This window comes from Anthonomus grandis, chromosome 1, assembly GCF_022605725.1.
Source record: "Anthonomus grandis grandis chromosome 1, icAntGran1.3, whole genome shotgun sequence".
In the NCBI taxonomy this organism is placed as follows: Eukaryota; Metazoa; Arthropoda; class Insecta; order Coleoptera; family Curculionidae; genus Anthonomus; species Anthonomus grandis.
Window position 1 is genome coordinate 24,429,237 of NC_065546.1, and position 20,647 is coordinate 24,449,883.

The following is a 20,647-nucleotide window of genomic DNA, read 5'->3' on the forward strand; positions in this document are numbered from 1 at the left end:
GTATCTTATCACTAAAATTCTCATTGTAACATCAGTCTAATCCAAGTGAAATGGTATCGTAATAGTATGAAGTATTGCATAAAGCTGCTTTCAATTTTCATAAAACAAAATGTAGTAAAAAGCTAAATATGATCAGTGGCGGCTCGTGACTTTAGGAAGAGGTGAAGCGCAAAACCCAAAATATACCATAAGCAGCAAAAACAAAATTTTATTATGCAAATTGGGTCCTATAACGGCAACATTTTATAAAAAAAATTCCCGAACGCGATGGAATTTACTTCCGATAAACAAGAACTAAGTCAATAGAATAAGAACTTTGGCTGGCAGCGGCATGCATGCGCAGCGCCGTTCTGTAAATTACCCTGCGTGTTTGTCCGTGCGTTGCCATAGCAACCGTCGTAAGCGTGGGGGGGAGGTGTTGCATCGGATTATTGTTTCTGCTAATTGTGCTGCATTGACACATGCGGTGGCGGTCGCCGCTGCTGTTATGAGAATATGTTTAGCGCACTCGGGTTTCTGAATACTTTTACAAATATATTCTTTATAGGATTACACTAATTTTGATAAATCAGATAAAATAAAGAATTAATTTGTTAAAACAAACTAAATTGTAAACGTAAAGATGTCGATTTTAAAACTCTTAAATTTTTTAAAATTTGTGGTGAAGCGGCGCTTCACCCGCGTCCCCTGATGAGCCGCTACTGAATATGATTTGATGAATCCCTGATAATCTGCTAAGCAGATTATCAGGGACTAAAAAAAAAGGACAGATTTTCAAATATTGTTTAATTTCTATCATGAATATTGACTTAATTCTTAATTTGAATTAAGTAATCTCCACAATTGTTCAATTCACTCAGTATTGTCTAGCAGGCAGCAGTTAGGGAATGTCTTGTATGATGGAAAATTTCATAGCTATTTGTCCTCTTCCATTTTGTGAATAATTTAGGGAATCAATTGTTGAATTATCCTTTTGTTTTGTTTTCATGCCTTATTCCTTATTAGGGGAAAAGACCTTTGGTACTTACCTTATGATTGGAAGTGTACTAGGAAATATAAGAACTAATTGTATTAATTTATTTCCCATATTTTATTAACAGAAAACAAACCCAATAAATAATCATATAGATTTTTCAAAAGTAAACATGTCTTTTTCACTTTCTTATGTTATGAATTGCTTAAGGATACGTTAATTTGGCAACCTCGCCCGCAATATTGATAGCTGTGCGTCAGTTGTTTTAAAAAAGAGGGGGTTTTCGATTTAGTAATTGTCTGTACTCGACCCATTAACCCAGTTTTTATAAGTTACATTTTGTTAGTTGTGGTATTTTGTCTGTTAAAGAATCCGTAGGGTGGATTGTACCCGGATTGAACTTCTTTTTTTATTTTTTATTACAATTTTAGTACGGTATGTATTTGACGAAGTTTGTGTATGTTTTAATCGGGCATTTGAACTCATTATATGGTGTTTTGTAGTCGAAAGACGTGAACCTCTAAGTCGGTAGCTTTCTGGGGCGCGATCTAATATAGTGGCGACCGTGACAGGAGTACAGAAGTGGCCATTTGAGTTGATATTGATAGGTTAGGTTAAAAAACCCTTCATGACTTGTCAATTTTGTGCATTAGTAAGTACCGATACAGTTATTCCCTGCCGTTTTTCCGCGCAACAGTTGATCAGCTTTCCGAGAAACGTGCGTAAACAAATTAGTATTTTTTAAAGTGAACTTCCAGTTAAATATTACGCGGTCGTGCGAGTTTTCAACAAGGTTTAGACTGACTGGTTTAACGTTTATTTTTAGTCTATTTTGTTTTCTGTTATTGATTAGCTGAAGAAGAATGAAAAAGTTTCACGGTCTATGTTCACTAAGAATAGCATGAATTAGAACAGCTACTCAAAAACGAAAACAGTGTCACGGAAATTAAGGTACTGTTCGACTTGTTGACTTCCAAATCCGTTAACCTCAGGGCTCTGGATGAACAAGTATGCGCTCTTTTACTCGTGGATGATTACGTCACTGAAGAAGTTTTACTTAATGAGCTGGAGACCAGGGAGGAGTATAGGAAAAGGTATGTGCTGTTAGAGCTCTAATTTAATGAGTACCAAGCCAAGGCAACAGACGTGGGTGAAAGTTAACATGCAGAAGAGAATTCTAGAGAATTTTAGCATGATCTTAGCACAGGGTAATTTTGACTTAAGAGGGTGGGAGCATCTGGTGGAAGCCAGTTAATGAATGAAAATTATGGACCATTAATAGCTCCACTTCTTGGTTTGAGTTGGATACTCACGAAGATTTTTTATGTATTAGTGAGACGTGTTTGAGAAATGTTAAAGAGCATTTAGATCAGCTGATAACTAAACGCATCGTGCTATCCTTGGCTCAGAAGGTTTTTGACCCAATAGGTTTTACTTGTCTTGCCGCCCTTGGCCCCAAATTGTGGTTGCAACAAATATGGGAGAAGAAGCTGACTCGGGATACGGCAGTGGATCCGGAGTCAGAATCTATATTTAAGGCTTGGTTATAGGATATCTTTTTTTTGCTAAAACTCAGGATTCCTAGATGGATTTTGGCGGGTCCAAATGAAGCTGAGGACCTAAAGTTTTTTTTTTGTGATGCAAGCAAAAACGCTTATGTTACTGTGATTTTTCTGAGAAGTGCTTTTTCTGGAAACGCTACGTTTCAGCGTTAAATGTGTCTATTGGACAGATTCTTCCACAGTCCTGGCCTGGATATATAGGCATGAAAGTTGGGGAACTTTTGTACATAATAAGGTCAAAGAGATTAAAAAAACTGTACTTCGATGGCTCAATGGCGACATGTTCTGAACGTTTTGAACCCCTCCGACCTCCCCTCACGTGGATGTTCTCCCCGTTATCTATTTCAGTCTAAATGGTGGAAGGGTTTAGAATGGCTGTTGCAGGACGAAGAATTGTGGTCCAACCAAAAGGTTGAAGTGGAGGAAGCCGAGTTTCTTATGGAAAAGACGAGGAAAATAGTCACGTCTCTGACAAATTTTGAATTAGTTCAGGCGAGCTCAGGGGACTGGCATTTAATATACTTCTCCTCTTTTTTGAAGACCGTAAGAATGTTGACATAGGTATTTCGTTATACAAACAATTTTCGATGTCCATTACAGAGAATCAGTGGAGAGCTTAAAATATTAAACCTGTTTGTTGATGAAGATGGTCTGATTAGACTGAAGTCATGTGTTAGTGCTCGGCAAGATACCGAATAATTTAAATACCCCATTGTATTACCTGCAAAACATTATGTAGTATCGAGTACAATTTACCAGGAACATGTTAAAAATTGTCACATTCGTACTCAGGGGCTGTTGTGCATTTTACGAGAGAGGTTTTGGATTTTGGATGGTCGTCTCCAAGTGCGTAATATGCAAGGTATAATAGCAAATCGTTTAAAGTTAGTGCTAATATACTATTTTTAGTGATAATGGTCGAATTTTGTTGGGACTGATAACGCTTAAAGTTATCGATTGGGATGCTATCGCGATATTTTGTGAGGCGGAACGAATAAACTGGCGATTTATCTCTCCTACCGCGAGTTGGTGGGGTGGTTTTTGGGAGAGGCTGGTAGGTACTTTGAAACAACTGCTTCGAAAAATGTTGGGACAGGCGACCCTAGCATATGAAGAGTTGATAGGGGATGAAACCTTTGAGCTGAACGAAATTGCATTTACCATTGAAACTGCAGAAATAAATTATGGACTCATAGCACCAGCTGGAAATCTGCAGTATGTGTCAAAATCTAAGTCAGGTCATGCCAATAGCACACACAAAAGAAATAATAAGTAAATGGAGTAATGGAGCTTTTTTAGTAAAATAGATTTATCACAGACCTATGCGCAGATAGAATAGTCAGATGAAAGTAAGGGTTTAACAGTTCTAAATAGGCATAAATGGTTGTTTTAAATGCATAGATTAGTGTATTGGTAATGTCAAGTCCAGGAATTGTCCAAGGAATCATATAAAATATTTTTGCTGGTATTGAAAATAATGCGATTCTTTTGCACGATATTTTAAAAACGGGTAAAGATGAAAAACACCATATTGAAAATTTCTATATTGTTTTTGAAAAATTACATGAGTGTGGTTTATGAGTTCAAATGTCAAAATGTACTTTTTTTTCAAAAACAGGCAATTTTTTTGGGATATATAATGAATAAAACTGATTTAACCATTTCAAAGGATACGGTTAAAGCTATTTTAAAATTCCTAGTGATATAACAACTCTAAAATCTCTTCTAGGCTTAATACATTTTTACGGAAAATTTATTTAGAAGTGAAGTATAGCCCTAATAGGCTAATTTCAAATCTTGAGGTTTGATTTCTGTCCTTAACCCGCTATACTTCACTTCTACATCTATTGGAAGGACGCTAATTTTTGTACCATGCATTTCAACGAGGGAAAATTTATTTATAATTTAAGTGGTAAATTGCATTCTTTACATAAATTACTTAAAATAAAAAAAGAATTTGTTTCCCCAAAGTTGTTAGTATACTATAATTCTAATTTACCAGTAACTTGGGCTTGTGACTTAAGTTCATACGCATTAGGGGTGTTATTTCTCATAGTTACCCCTCTGGTAAGAACCGCCCTATTGCTTACGCTTCGCGTACTCTATCCGAAACCGAAAAGAATATTGGTGAATATTTTTGGCAGCAAAAAAGGCATACCTATCTAGGCTGCTATTAGGCTTCAGAGATGGAGAATCATTTTAAGTATGTATAACTATGAAATTAAATACATTAAATACCTTCATTATACAGAAAAAAATATTGCCGACCCTTTATCACGTTTACCTTTAAACGTACAAATAGAAAAAGACTATGACTATTCTCATATTTTTTAAAAAAAATGGAAAATTTTCCGATTGATTTAAAAAAAATGGGTTATTTGTAAAAAAAGACGTGATTTTAAATATTAATTATATGGTTATTGTTTTTATGAGTGGCTAGAACCTTATAATATTTCAAACGCGTTTAAAACTTTTCATAAGAAACGTAATTAATTACATTTAGAACATCATTATATTTTATGGGTTACAGGGTGGTCGTCCCTAACAAATTAAGATAGTTTTTATTCAGTGAGTTGCCCTTGACTTACATGAATATTAATAAGTGTAAGGCTATGGCCAGATCGTATTTTTGGTGGACAAGAATACATGGAGACATAGAAAAAATGTGAAAAACATGTAATACTGTTCAACAAAGTCCACCTAAAAGTGCCTTGCACCCCTGCAATAAAAATGCTCCTTGGAGTAGATAGCATATAGATTTTATGCAACCTTTTTTTAATAACAAATATTTAATTATCATTAACTCATATAGCAAATAGTTTATAAAACGAATAAGATAGATGCTAGAAGTATTATTTATATTTTTATTAATTTATTCTAGATATTCTTGTATTACCACAAAAGATTGTTTTTGATAATGGTCCTCTCTCTTTACTTCTTTTGAATTTCAAAATTACTTAAAAACCAATGGGATTAGACAATTGTTTGCAGCTCCTTCCTAAGCATCCTTAAAGTAATGGTCAGGCGGAAAATTGTGTAAAAACGTTTAAAGCTGTTTTAAAGAAAGCTAACAAGAAATGTGGATCAATTTGTGGGACAATACTTGTTTCTAGTTATGTTGTTTGATTATCGCAATAAACCTCATACTGTTAGAGGGATTAGTGCTGCACACATTATATTTCAGCGTAAACTAAGAATCAAATGTGACTATGAATTCCTTATTATAAGAAAATCTTGGAGGAAAAAAAACAATAAAAAACAAATGCAAAATTTGCAAGAATTTAAAGCTGATATTGCACGTTTCGTTCGATTGGTATATCCAGATGTCCAGGAAAGGATCATGGTACATTTCAAGCATGCCTGGATGGACTCCGCGATGGTGATGTGAGGCAGGCCTTATTACTAGCACATCAATCTAAGCTGGTAGATGCATTAATACGAGCCCTTGAATTTGAGGCTGCAAAAACCCGAATAAGGGCGAGGCTTGTGTCCTGCAAGTGGTTCCGGACGACTTTAAAGAATTGGTCATACGGATGATTACGGAGGCAATTAGGGAACATAGCCGCTGGGATCGGAAGTTAGAAGTGTGGCAAGACAGGTCACATAAGAAGACACTGTTCAGGTGGCGCTAGTTCCACTCCCGCCAATCTGGAAAACTAATGATGCGATCACGACCTGTATTCAGCAAGCCGCTAGTAAATACCGCCCAGATCTGCTTGCTACAGATTGCCAAACGAATAGAATTTTCGCCGACGTGTGTGTGGTGGAACCCTCCGCACTGTGCATTGGATACAGGTGCTAAAAACAATAATAAGACCGGACATAGAAAAATCTGCAGCTAAGTTTCGGTGATCAAAATGGCGTCTACAAACAGCTTCTGAAGATAGACGATGAGGAAAATATTTTACATCGAGAGAGGAATAACAGTGTTCGAGTCAGCACTCGTTCAAGGCCACGGTTGGTGAATAGTCATGTTGGAACTTAAAATGCATGACGAGGCTGTTGAGCGAGGGCTAATAGTGGGAAAGATCCCTCGTAAGATGGGGTACGTGTTGTAAAAAGTATTCCTTTGAGGGTGATGAACGTCAATAATTTTTCTGTAATATTAAAAAATATAAATGTAAGTATTGTAAGGAGTATTCCTGTGAGGGTGATGAACGTCAATCATTTTCTGTAATGTTAAAAAATAACACGGAATTAGGACACTGGTCTACAGTTTAAGCAGTACTTCGACAAGTTGCGGATGTGGAAATCAAAGAGGAAGCCACTTCGAAATTTAAATTCAAAGTTTTATTCTCCAACAGCAAACAAATCTTAATAATAAGACAATTATTCAAATATAGGCAGATAATACATTACTAAATCTATAGTAATGTAACAAATACCAAACCCGCTAACTGGTGCAATATACAACTAATAGTTGTTGGTTGTTAGGTGAATACTTAATGTATTACTTAATATCTAACTCTATCGGAAATAACAGACTTAAAATTATTCAAAGGCATGCCAGACAGATCAACATCAATCCGTAACTGAACTAGGGAATATTTAGAAGAGTAGACTGGTATTGTCGCCTGGTACTGGTCTAAGGCCAGATAAAAGAAGGAGTCTGGTCTGATATTAAAAAGACAGCGAGGAACAACATATTCCAGTACAAAATTAGTACAAGAGCTCGTCCCATCGGGCCGACAGTTAGAATACTACCACTGGCCGAGACCGATAACATTGTTGAGAGTATGGCTATGGCGTCATAGAACTATCTAGCAGATCATTGTCTTCACCGGTAGTACTGCTAAAGAAGAAAGCCAGCTATCCTCTTCCCCTTATTAATGACACTTTAGCTTGATGATTTTCTCACGCTAGACCTGAAAAGTGGATACTGACTGGAAGTTGAGTTCGGTTTCGGAAGATCGGGAAAAGACGGCTTTCACAGTGAACTTCATTACTTCTTTCACGGTTAACTTTATTCCATTTGGACTGTGCAATACTTCTGCCACTTTTGAAGGCCAATGGAAACGTTTTTAAAAGGACTGTCGTGGAAGACTTATCTGGTTTACCTAGGTGACATTATTGTGGTAGGAAAACCATTTAAGGATCACATGAAGAATCTAAAAAGTGTTCCTAAGTCTACGAGTTTTTGGACTAAAGTTGAGCCGAAAGAAATGTTATCTGTTTCAAAGGGCTGTGCATCTGGGTCACGATGTTTCCAGTCAAGGAGTTGTGGAGCATTGCGCTGAGCCAAGTGGGCACACCGTATGGCAACTTTGGACTTTGGTGGAAGGTTAGCGAGTCTTTCGGAACTACGGTCTAGTTAGTATATAGGGTGCACCTTCAGTCAGGAATATAGTTCAAATCGGAACCAGGCGTAATATTAGAAAAACAACTTTTTTTACGTTATTTACGAAATCCTCTTTAAATTTTTTTTTTTGTTTAATTTAGGCACGCTGGCGTTTCTATTAAACTGTCAAATTATTTGTTTTTATTACTTAGATATTAGTTTACTATTGTTTATTATTTTCAGATCAGAGGATTTATCTTGTTTGAAGTTTGGTTTCGCTGTCGATTGTTTTTATACAAGTACTTTATAGTAACTTGTGTCATCATCTTACACTATTTATCTTAGGTAATTTATACAGTGTCTCCAAAAAGTCTGGAAAAATACCCGGTTGAAAATCTCTTTTATTTTTTTTGCATGATTTTAGATTTCTGAAAAATATACAAGGTGCGTCAAGAAGACTGAGCAGCTGTCAATTTTATTATTTTAAAGAGTCACACAATAAAGTACCGAGAGTTAAATAATTTAGATTTTAAAGTTTTTAAAAATTTTGATTTTCAATTGTTAATATTTCGAAAACAGTTCAAGATTGATATAGGATGTTATACATGAAATGCATTTAGAATTTATCATAAAACCCAAAAATACATTAATAAATGTGGTGTTCTGTTTAAAATAGCAAAGTTGACAGCTACTCAGGCTTTTTGACGCACCCTGTATACTTGAAAACATGCAAGAAAAATAAAAGAGAATTGACGTGTGTTAGCGTTTTTCAACCAGGTAATTCGTTTACCTGTAAAAAATATTTTTTCAGGCTTTTTGGACACACTGTATATATAAATGTGTGAATGTCTGTCAGAGCATTACGCCTAAACTGCGCTATGGAATAATAATGCACTTGTTTTTGTCCGACGATGTTATAGTTTATAGAATGTTATGGTTTTAATCGCGGATTCGTCGTTGATTTTGCAATAGCGTCACGCGAATGTTGAACAATAGAATCATATGATCATTTTCCCGCAGCGCCTTCAGTACTAGCGTCATTCCGTACTACTTACAGACTAAAGTCGATAATTCATTCTACTTCCACGCGAGCCAAAGCGCGGGTTCGCGGATGAGGATAATTTTCTATAAATGGGATTTTTGTTGCCCTTGAACTAAAAGTATGATGGCTTTCTCCAGGGTGTACTATTATGCAAAGCAAAATGATAAACAGAAGTCCTTTCTATTTTACAATGTTTATTTCCAATTAATCCCGACGCATTTTCGGTTTTTACACTAATGCCAAGGGAGAAATGATATTGTCACAAAACATCTATAAACACATTAAAATTTACGGTACAATGATAATATATCAAACAATAAATATCATTCGTCATTTACTGGCAAATATTTACTATTTTATTTTTTAATTTATCTTTTGTATTATATCATTTATTAAAAGTGTAATAAAGCAATTTAAATAGTTTATGAATTTAATTTTTCAAAGTGCATTGAAGACTTTAAACGTAAATATCTCAAAAAGGGTAAATCGCAGGGAAACTTTCGAGGTATACCCTTTTTAAGCAGAACTGTTTTCAAAATGCATATTTTAAATAAAAAATTAAACTATGCCAAACCTAAAAAAGTTACGGAGTTTACAAAAAAAATCAAAATATTGCTGGTGGCGCCCTCTATGGCGTAATTTATAAAAAGGCCAATTTTAAGAGTTGCTATATAAGAAATAAAACACATTTCAAATTTTGTTAAAAACAAAGAATGAGTGCTAAATTTATGGCCAAATTTCAAAAAAGTTACATTAAGTTTATTACCCTGTATTTTAGAAAATTTTTCTTAACCTATTTTTTCTTTAAAAAGGAATCTGCAGTTAAATTATTTACCGTTATTTATGTGACACCCTATATAACTACATTTTTAATAAATATTTCAAATTGCAACAAAATAGTTCTTAAATATGTTTTAAATTATATTAATATACAATATTAATATAATTTGCGACGTGTAAATTATAAAAAGTTTTATCGTCATATATGACTGATCAAATTTTATTCAAATTTAAATATTCATACAATACATTTGAGTTCTTCATAGACATTGTTTTCATTGTCAAAAATTTTGTTTAATTGGCACCGAGAGGTTGATACCCCTGTATGTGCACTGAAATATTACTTATATACTACTTCCTAAAAATGTAAATGTATCATATTATATTCACTCATTTTCCTATTTATTTACAAGTGTGGAATTAAATACTATTTTTCTACCCTATGATATAAGTTTAGAAAAAGTTTCATAATTATTTACAATAAAGTCCTTACACCTTTCATTACAAATCTTAATCCTACTTATAGTTTGAATTTTAAATTTATAGTTTTTTTATTTGGTGGTATAAAGTGTCTATTAACATTTGCTCTTGTTTGATGATGATGGTATACGATTTTTTTTAGTGTTTCTTTTTTATGTATATATGTACAAATATAATGTATGTATAAAAGTCTAAGTTGCATATATCGCCTAGCTTTCCTAAAAATTATCTTTAATATGGATTTTTATATTACCCGTAATGGTTGTAAATTACTTCTGTATGTACTCCCCCTCCCCCATACTACAAGGCCGTACCGCAGCAATGATTCCACCAGAGATTTATATCCTAATTTGATCAGTTTAATGCAGAGAAATTCTTTAAGAAGATAAAATTTATGAATTAAGGTGCGAACTTTTTTTGTGAGATATATGTTCGGTCCATTTTAAATACTGATCAATAACTATTCCTAAATATTTAGTTTTCTTTATTTTTTTCTTTTTTTTCGGATATCTCCGTAAGTATCCGGAATTTTAAAATTTTTTAAACGTCATTTTCTTAAGCTTCAAATTGCGCAACTATGCCTCCATTTAACCGACCCCGTAACTCTTACGGTTTCCGAGATCTCAATGGTCACCCTCGAATTTGGGACACCCTGTACATGTTTAATAATTCGGCGGAAATTCCATCCTTTCCTGGATCACTATAATTTTTTTATGTAAATATTTGTTTGATAAGTTTGCTTGTCGTTACTGGCGTATATAAATATTTTTGAGGCGTTTTTTTACAAATTGAGGGTAATTCATGTTTTTTATTTTTTTCTCCATTTCCACACCAATGTTATTAAAATGTGTATTGCAATAATTTGCCATTTCAAGAGTACTTGGAAAACTGTGATTATTTTTATTTACAAACGCATGATTGGAAGACTTTGCTTTACTATTTTCATTTGTTGCATCTGCTGTAACCTTATAATTTTTTTTAATATTATTTTTATTGCTTTCTATTTGATCCTTATAAAAATTAAATTTCTGTTTCTTAATTAATTGTTTAGTTTATGTTGATAAATTTTATAAATAGTTTTTTGTTCTGCAGTAAATTTTTTTTAAGTTTATTTTTAAGTATATCTCTATGTTTTATAGAAGTAATCAAACCGGTTGTATCCATTCCTTAATTTTTTTTGTGTTTTGAGTATTTCATAGGGCGTCTTAAGGTGACTTTTGCAGGGACTTTTTAAAAATGTCCAAAAAGGAGTTTTGGTTTGTTCAGGATCCTCTGTACTTAAGACTTCTGACCAAACCTGAGCTGACAAACTCTGTTTTAAGAGATCATAATTTATATGGTTGTATTAGTCTATTTGTTCTTCAGATTCATTGAAAGTATTAGTGCTTGCCTCATTCATTCATTAACATTCAGCATAATTGGGTAGTGGTCTGTTATATGAGTGTTCAAGATAAATTATTTAAATTTTAAATTATTTGTTTTAATTTTTTGTCTGACAAGTAAATGGTCAATACATGTGGCTGTTTCATGACTTACCCTTGTTGGAGAATTTATGTGGGATAAAAAACCATTTTGGCCTATTAGAGCGAGATATTTATTTACAGTAGGGTTTGGTTTGTTTTCTATATTAATATTCAAATCGCCAATAAAAATTTCAATATTTTTGTTAGGAATTCTTCAAAAAATTTAGTTAAATCATTCAGAAATATGTATATGTTCTGCTATCGGAGGTGGTTTATATGTTGCAGGAACCCTGAATGATAAACCACGATGCTCAAAGATTATTCTACTGATAGTTGCCTGTTATACTTATAGAAGACCCGAAAAATAAATGATTACTGGATTCTTGTTAAAAACCCGGGTCTGTAGTAAAAAATTAATAAAAATTTAAGCTTTTTCTTAATTTATTATTCATTTGTAAATGGTTGACTAGAAAGGTCACCTCGATGAGGATTGGGCATTTATTTCCTGATTATTATCCACTCTTCAATAATTAATCTGCTCTTTGTAGAAATAATGTGCTTAATCGTAAAAAAGGTTAATCTAGTAAAATAATTAATAGAAAAGAAAGTTTTGTTAACCAAACTTTGAATGATCTTGGATAACGTGGGAAGCAGTGCAATTGGACGGTGATTCGGAACTTGACCTTTATCAGCTCCTTTATGCAATGGAATAATAATTATCGTCTTCAGGCAGCATGGAAAAGCTCCATTTTGAAATAACTTATTAATTAAATTGTAAGATGGTTTAAGTTATACACTGGGAGATTTTAAAACATTATCAGTGTAAGCCCATCTGTCTCAGATGGTGTTTTGTTTTTAATGTCATTTATTTAAGTTCGAGTAATACAATGGGTCTACAAATATAATCGGTAGAAGTTATGAGACTATAAGATTTTTGAAACATATACAAAATAATTGTTACGGGACTCAGGTGAAGTGGGGATTGAAGTAGACGAAGAAGCCTTATTTTTTTAATTCATTTACAAGAAACCATATCTTCCTATCAATACTACCTGCTTTGACCAGGCTCTTATTATAATAAATATCATTGGCATTCCTTAGAGTTCTGTAATAACTGTAGTAGACCAGGGCTTATAACGTTTGATTTTGACAGGAAGAGGAACGGCTTCGAAAGCAGGGCTGGATACTAAGAAAACTTAGTATCGACATCATTAGAGAGAAAGTTTCAATCAGTTGTTTAACATTAGTACTTAAAATTTAGAAAATTTTTATCTTCAAAAATACGGTATAATTTTCGCGTCTTATTTGAATTATTAAATTTTATAGAAAATTTAGTTAGTACTGCTCTATGATCAGAGAAACCAGAAGTAAGAATAATACAGTCAGCTAATTCCGGATTCAAATAATATGCGACATAGTAGTCTTATAGTAGGGGAACTAGTTTTAAGTATTATTCTCGTAGGAGAATTAATATGCATAACTATTCCGAAGGAATCGAAAATAGACTGAAGAGATTCTGGGCCAGCACACACTAGAGAAATCAATATTCGGTTCGCGACATAAAATTAATTTACTTTTTAAAACCAGAGATTCTAGCAAGCTAAGTAATTTTTGGCAGAATATCTGTACATTCGCGTCAGCTATTCTGTAAAAGCAAACAATATAGAGATAGATAAGAGATATGATAGACAATGGAAAATTCAAATACTTTTTCAGATAATAAATTATCACGGCAAGGAGGTAACGACGCTTCCAAAATCGCTGAGATAAATTACTTCTATTAAATTTAGTTACTATAGTATAATTTTGAACAAATGGTGGCGTGTTTATATCTAACTAATGTTCAGTTATAGCAACGATTTCTGGAAAAAATTAGTTTTTTCAATAAAAGCAATAACATTTGTGAAAAATAAAAAAAAGCTTTCTATCTTCTAATTTTTCAGGGGGTGCTTGATCCTGTGGTCGATCGATCATGTTTTTAATTTTTTTTTAATTTGTTGGAGAACCACTACAAAAGTTTTTTACTTTCACTCATGTTAGAGCTGTAGAGGTTTTTCTGATGAAGAGAATGACTTGAAGCAACACCTTCTTTAGAAAGGCCAGAGCGCTCACAATAATTTTGGCGTGACGTCATCATATGTAGGCCTAACAAATTAGATAACATAGTAGTCGACCGACGCGTGACAGTCGGCGATAGGTTGTTTATCTTCCCGCTTTTACTGCCGGTTCCGTTCGCGTTTTTTCATTTTTACACATCTAGGTATAATAAAAAATCTATAATAAACTAATCTGAATACGCCGTATAAGTTTTGTGCACCGGGATATCGGGGAAATTACTCTAAAAACGGGCGTAAAGTTATGTTTAGTTTTTCAAAGGAGAGTGATTTGCAAAATAAATGGTTACGAGCAATTCCGCGAAACGATTAAGTGCTTTGTAAATACTCTAAAGTGTGTGAATATTCCTAAAGGTAGTACAATTTGGAATATTTCTGAGCAGGATCCCAAAATAGGTAAAATTATTTTAGTAAATAAAAAAAAACCTGATTAAAGGAACATTCTTCCCATTCACATTCCAACTATTTTTTTCCGATTGCCCCGATTATTTTTCGAAAAATGTATTTGTGCGGAAAAGTAAGGATCATAAATACAAGGAACTTGACGAGTTATATCTTTTGCAAGCTTTAGAGCAAAATAAACAAAATTTTAATATTCATAAAGAGGAGACATATTTCCACACTTTGAAAGGTTTTTAAAAGTGGTTTTTAAAAACTTTAATTTTAAGAATGGGTGGTTCACAATATCAAAGTCTGATAATATAACATTATTTAAATTAGAATGTACTCCTGGTCCTGTAATAACTTGGGCAATTATTATCTAACGATTTAAAATTAGAGACGTATTTACATGGCATTATATTCAGTCCATTTATGTTCCGGTACCAAATTTAAAGTCATCATTTGAAACTACCAGTTCGGATAACTTAAGAAAATATGGTTGATATAATTGATAATAAAATGATGTTACGTGGTGACCATGACCAGACTTCTAGCTAAAAAAAGCTGATTATTCCAAAAGTTACCAAAAAAGTTGAAATAAAAATTGTTTTTATAATAAAAACAATATATTAATGTTTGTATTTTATATTTATTTAAAACGAAGGTATTAAATTGTCAACACACCAAATTTCTACTTTTTTTTAATATCAAAAATTAATACATATAAGGCATATTCTTAAAAAAAAGTAAAAATACATATTTCTACATAAAACCCGCAATAAGGAACTTGCACATTTTTTTTATTCTGATATTTTGTATATTTATGCTCCAAAAATATATTTGCCAAATAAGACCGCTCAATTTTGTAAAATAAATGTATAATCAATACTTAAAGTTTGAACATCTACTCATCAATTTCAAATGAGCTTATGCGCGCGGGAACTGTTGTGACGCCACACCGTGTGTCGAGAACCAGATGAAGTGGTTGCAGCAAACGACTTAAGGTGCTGTTACATGCATCCGATGTCCGATGATACGACGGTACGAAATCGTTCTTATTGGTCAGAAATTTGAAATGTCATTTTTAGTCCGATAATTTTTAACTTTGTACGATATCGGACGGGAGTGAAAATAATTTCTATTTTTTCCGTCATCGGATTAACTTTAACCTCACTTTTTGAAATGTTTTTATTATTATTTGTTTCTGTTTCTGGTGTGTGTTTATTTTCACAAGAAAGTTATTCACAAAAATTAAATTTAAAGATTTATGGACGAATAGCCCTGGCCGCTAAATAATAGAATCGAATAGCTGCCCTCTCTGGACCCAGAAGGGCGTGAAGCCACAAGAAGAAAATTATAGATTTGTTTTTCCTTTTTTTCGTGGTAATTTACCCCCTGGGAATCATACTTACTTGAATATCATGAATTTATGTGAATACGTAGATGTCCAAAGGCAAAGAAGACGTATTAACAATGTATTGTTGTTATCGCTACTTCTTATCAGAAAAAGGCAACAAAAGAGGCAAAGACGGTTTTGGGTTCATGACATTTATAAAAATCGGAAAAATCAAGGAGCCTATCACAACTTATTAAATGAAATGAAGCTTACCGATACTGAAAAATATTTTAATTATCTGAGGATGTCTAGTGATTCTTTCCAAGACTTACTTTAGCTTGTGGGTGGAAAGTTGGCTAAAATTCACTGTGTACGAGAACCCATATCTCCAGGAGAGAGACATTACGGTCTACTACTCTTACATTACGGTACAATATAAAATAAATATGTTATTTTTTTATTTACAATATTATCTTTCTAGGTATCTTGCCAGTGGACACAGTATGATGTCAATATCCTATGCCTTTCGTATCGCACCTTCAACAGTGAGCATTATTATTAAAGAGACATGTGACTATTTGGGACTGTTTGAATCGAAAAGTTTTACTGACCCCAAAAATAGATTCCTGGTTGCAGATAACTGAAGATTTTAAAGCCAAATGGCAGTTATCACACTGTGTTGGAGCTATTGATGGAAAACATGTCATAATCCAGGTATCTATTTAACAGATTTTTTTGTCACTACTAAATTCCTATGTTACATTATCTACAGTAACCATTATAATAAATTTTCAGGCCCTAGTAAAATCTGGATCTACATTTTTTAATTATAAAGGGACGCACAGTTTAAATCTTCTAGCATTATGTGATGCAAATTATAAGTTTACACTAGTGGATATTGGGGCAGAAGGTAGACACAGCGATGGTGGAATTTTGAAAAACTCTGAAATCGGGAGGTTGATAACAACAAATAATATTAAATTTCCAGCACCAACAGTTCTAGGCGATAAGAGGAAGTTATTCAATTATTACATTGCAGCAGATGAAGCTTTTCCTCTGACTTCTTCTATTATGCGCCCATATCCAGGTCGGTTTTTGGCACAAGATAAAAGGGTTTTTAATTACAGGTAAAAAAGTGTTTTTAACTGTTATAAATATTTTTGCATTTAATGTACAATACAAACTGGGTATGACGCCATGGACTCAATTTTATTGTTTGTTAACTGCATATTTTTTTATTTATTTTAGATTGAGTCGTGGCTGAAGGGTAATTGAGAATGTGTTTGGAATTTTGGCTCAAAGATGGAGAATATACAGAAAAACAATAATAGCAGGTGCACCAACTGTTGAAGCCATAATTAAAGCCACTGTATGCCTACATAATTATGTAATAAATGCAGAAGCTAACAACAGGAGTCCCAGAAGATATTTAACTCTTAATAGTATTGACAAAGAAACCAGTCAGGGAGAGATAATTGATGCAGACTGGAGAAATGATGATTCCATAGATAGGCTTATTCCCAAAGGAAGAACAAGCTCAAACAGATATGGTAGACCTGCAGAAATTATGAGAGATTCATTATGTAAATATTTTGTAGGTGAAGGAGCAGTAGATTTTCAGTGGAATAAATAAAAGTGTAATATTTGCTCCACTAGTTTTATTTATTTTTGCTTTCTGGATTCTTTACCCCATCTATTATCAGATATGTCAAAAAAATTGATAACAAATGCATTTTAAGAAAGTTACTTAGAAAATTAACCTACCTTTGCACCCGTTTTTAAAAATCCAGGCCTCGATTAACTGTTTAGCAGTAAGCAATGCAATTAATGAGGCCTATTTAATCCTTTAAAACAAATAAACAAATACTAATTACTCCAAAAGAACATTTTTATTAAAATTTATTGTCTTATTTTCCCATTATAATAGTTTGCTAATAACTTTTATCGTTATTTCGGCACTATAAATAACAGGTTGCAAAATTGAAAGAAAAAAACGCTAATATGATCCTTTTTTTGTATTACATAGAATCTTAACACATTATGAGTAATCTGTCAAATATTTTTTAAACAGTTAATATTATAGCAAGACATATTTAAATCGGATTAAAATCAAATAAGACAAGAAAGTTTCTGTATTGTAAAAATTTTATTAAAGTATCAGGTAAATCAATCATAAATATTTTTGGCTTCCCTCATGCCATTTGCAGCAACTTAATTTCCAATAAAGTTCTTTCCTTTTGGGGCATTTTGTACAGCATTTGGGAAATTCTTTGACATAATATGGGGTTTATTGGGGGAGTTGTAGGTGCTGGTGTAATGGGGAGGAGCGTTTACTGTTTCTCATTTCATATAGTTTCATATAGTTAAAACAATTTATTAGATATATAATGACTTTTTTAATAAGTAAAAAAAGCTAGTACTATAGGGTTTACTAAAAGCTCAATTTCTATGATCTATTCCTACCTCTGAATAATCATTAACACTCTCTGGATCAAAGAGACTCTTATCCATCTCCAAGTTAAGAAGATTTGAAAAAATTATCAAAAATTAAAAAATAATACACAAAAACACAATAACATAAACGACAGATGACAGAAAATGAGAGAATATCTTATGGACGTGCTATCGGATAGGTATGCATGTAAACACAAAAAATAGATAAATGCGATATATTTGGTGACCAATAGGAAGGCAAGATTTCGACCAATAAGAGCGATTTCGTACCGTCGTATCATCGGACATCGGATGCATGTAACAGTACTTTTATCCATCGCTGCTGTTGTTTATGTTTAGATTGAGTTGTATTTTTGTTTTAAACTGCTTATAATGACGGATTCTCAAGGAAGTAGTACTGAAAGTAGGTACTATAAGTATTGTATAGTGCCATTGTATTGTATAGTGCCATTGTATTCTAATTCGTCGTTTAAAACTCCGGATAAAATATTTATTCGCGTTCCCGAAGATAAGGATAAAAATCGCCGAAGAAAATGGCTAAAAGCTTGTCGAAGAGACATCAAAGACATTTCAGACAAAAATACCGCTCTTCACGTGTGTGAAGATAATTTTAATGTAAGTACCTATTTCTATTACAAACAAAAAACATCATTGTTTTAGTATAACCTATAAAATTGCAACATAATAATATTTAAAATAGTGACTCTTTTCGTCTAAATAATGATAATTTTTGAAGGTAAAGATTAAGGATACCAGGATACCTACCCACTACATACAATTTTTTATGTAAATATGCCATTTTAATACTTGTTGTTTTATTTCAGCTTGAAGAAGATATGGAAAACTATGTCAAGTTTAAACTGATGGGTGGAAAAAAGAAAACGAAAACAAATGTAGTTTCCCATATATTCAATTGCCAGCCCGACAGAAAAAGGTCATTTTTACATCCCCCTGGAGAAGCAGCTGTTAAAAGGGCTAAGCGAAGGCTCCTTGATGAAGCAGTATCTTATTTGGACAATCAACAAACAGTTGCTACTGCTAACCAAACCCAGGATGAGGCTTCAGACGTAACAGATACAGAAACAACTAACTTTTCATTACCATGTGATGTGTTAAAAAAGGATCTTTCTGTATAAGTTCACCCGAAGGTTAGAAGCAAACTACATTCACCCTAAATGGCCATGCTAACAAGCAGAACTGTCGCTCCTGGTCTGACGAGAACCCACACTGGGAAACTAATACACAATATCCCCAGAAAACTAATGTTTGGGCTGGCATAATGAGCAGGCAAGTTATAGGGCCCATATTCTTGAATGATACTTAACTGGGGAAAGATATCTAGAATTTCTTGAACATGAACTAGTTTCAGTCTTACAGACCTTATATCCGAGTCAGTTCGATCCAGATTTGTATGATGAAAGAATCTGGATGCAACAAGATGGTGCTCCCCCACATTATGCCCGTACGCCAGTATTTAGATGACAATTTTTCAAACAGATGGATTGGTAGAAGGGGTGCAATCGAGTGGCCGGCACGTTCTCCCGATCTCACCCCACTTGATTTTTTTTTGTGGGGACATTTGAAAAGTCAAATTTATATGAGCAAACCAGGAAACCTAGACGAACTCAAAGAACGTATTAGGCAAGAAATCCGACAAATATCTCCAGAAGTGTTAGAAAATGTCAGAAAGGAATTTTATTATCGTCTTGGGCTTTGCCAACAAGTAAATGGTGCTCATTTGAGCATCTTATACATTAAACGCAACTTTTAATAATTTAATGGTTTTTATTTTTTTTTCGTATTTCTCCTTTAGATAATAACAAAAGTAAATAGGGCAATTTAATCAAGAAAAAGGGCTCTTTTCAATGAGAGTTTAAAAAAAGTGGCTTTCCATTTGAAAAAAAAAAGTTGGGGTTAATTTGGATCCACCCCCCCCCTGTAGGTGAAAAAATACAAAAACTATCTTGAAATGTGAAAAAAAAAAAAACAAAAATCGATGGGTCTCAGGAATTTTGCGAGATAAATTTTGATTAGTTTTAACTGAATTTATTCCAGTTAAAGTCACCACACCGTATAGAGATTACTAATAATGATTGTAATATGTACTTATATTTTACCAGACTATACATTTATTGTATATGTTACTTAATTTTTTGTTTTGTTCAAATAATATTACAAATTTGGTTTTAAAAAGTAATAGTTGACATTAATTTTTATTTTCTCTCTAAAGTTATGGAAATTATTTACATTTATTTTTTATATACATCAGAATAAATATTATTAATTAATTATTATATATAATTAATTTATAATAATTATATAATTAATATTATTATTATTATTATTATTATTATTATTATTATTATTATTATTATTATTATTATTAAATACATAATAAAAATAATACTGCTGAAATTGCTGGAAATAAACTCTGCCGCTAGATGTGAAAGATGATGAAAAGTGTCAAAAAATATTACGTCGCTAATTTTTTTCAGTTTTTGCTATAACATGTTAAATTAAAGCAGGAAGATAGGGTTTCTATGATAAGACAGGTTTATAATTTTGGTTTATCTCAACAGGATTTGTTTAAATTTGGTCTATTTTAAGAAAAAAAGCTTAAAAGTAGCTAAAAAGAAATATCGCTACGTCACATTTATTTCCGTGGTCCTGTTTTTTCGTAAAAAAAAACAATTGTTTTAAAGGTCGCTAAGGAGGCCATGGATGATAAAAACACTTTTTATACATTTAATAGTACTTTTTGTGTACTTGGTGTTTTTTAACTTT

At 32.8% G+C, this 20,647-nt stretch overlaps 1 protein-coding gene and 1 long non-coding RNA gene across 3 annotated transcripts in view; both read left to right on the forward strand.

Annotated features, from left to right (window-relative positions):
- Nucleotides 1–20,647, forward strand: part of LOC126738820 (ras-related protein Rab-39B) — a 71,207-nt gene that overhangs the window by 21,196 nt on the left and 29,364 nt on the right. The window lies entirely within an intron of this gene.
- LOC126738842 (uncharacterized) lies at nucleotides 5–17,056 on the forward strand. Its single transcript, XR_007661460.1, has 4 exons — nucleotides 5–15,837; nucleotides 15,891–16,123; nucleotides 16,205–16,536; nucleotides 16,658–17,056. It is a non-coding gene; the product is annotated as an uncharacterized LOC126738842 (long non-coding RNA).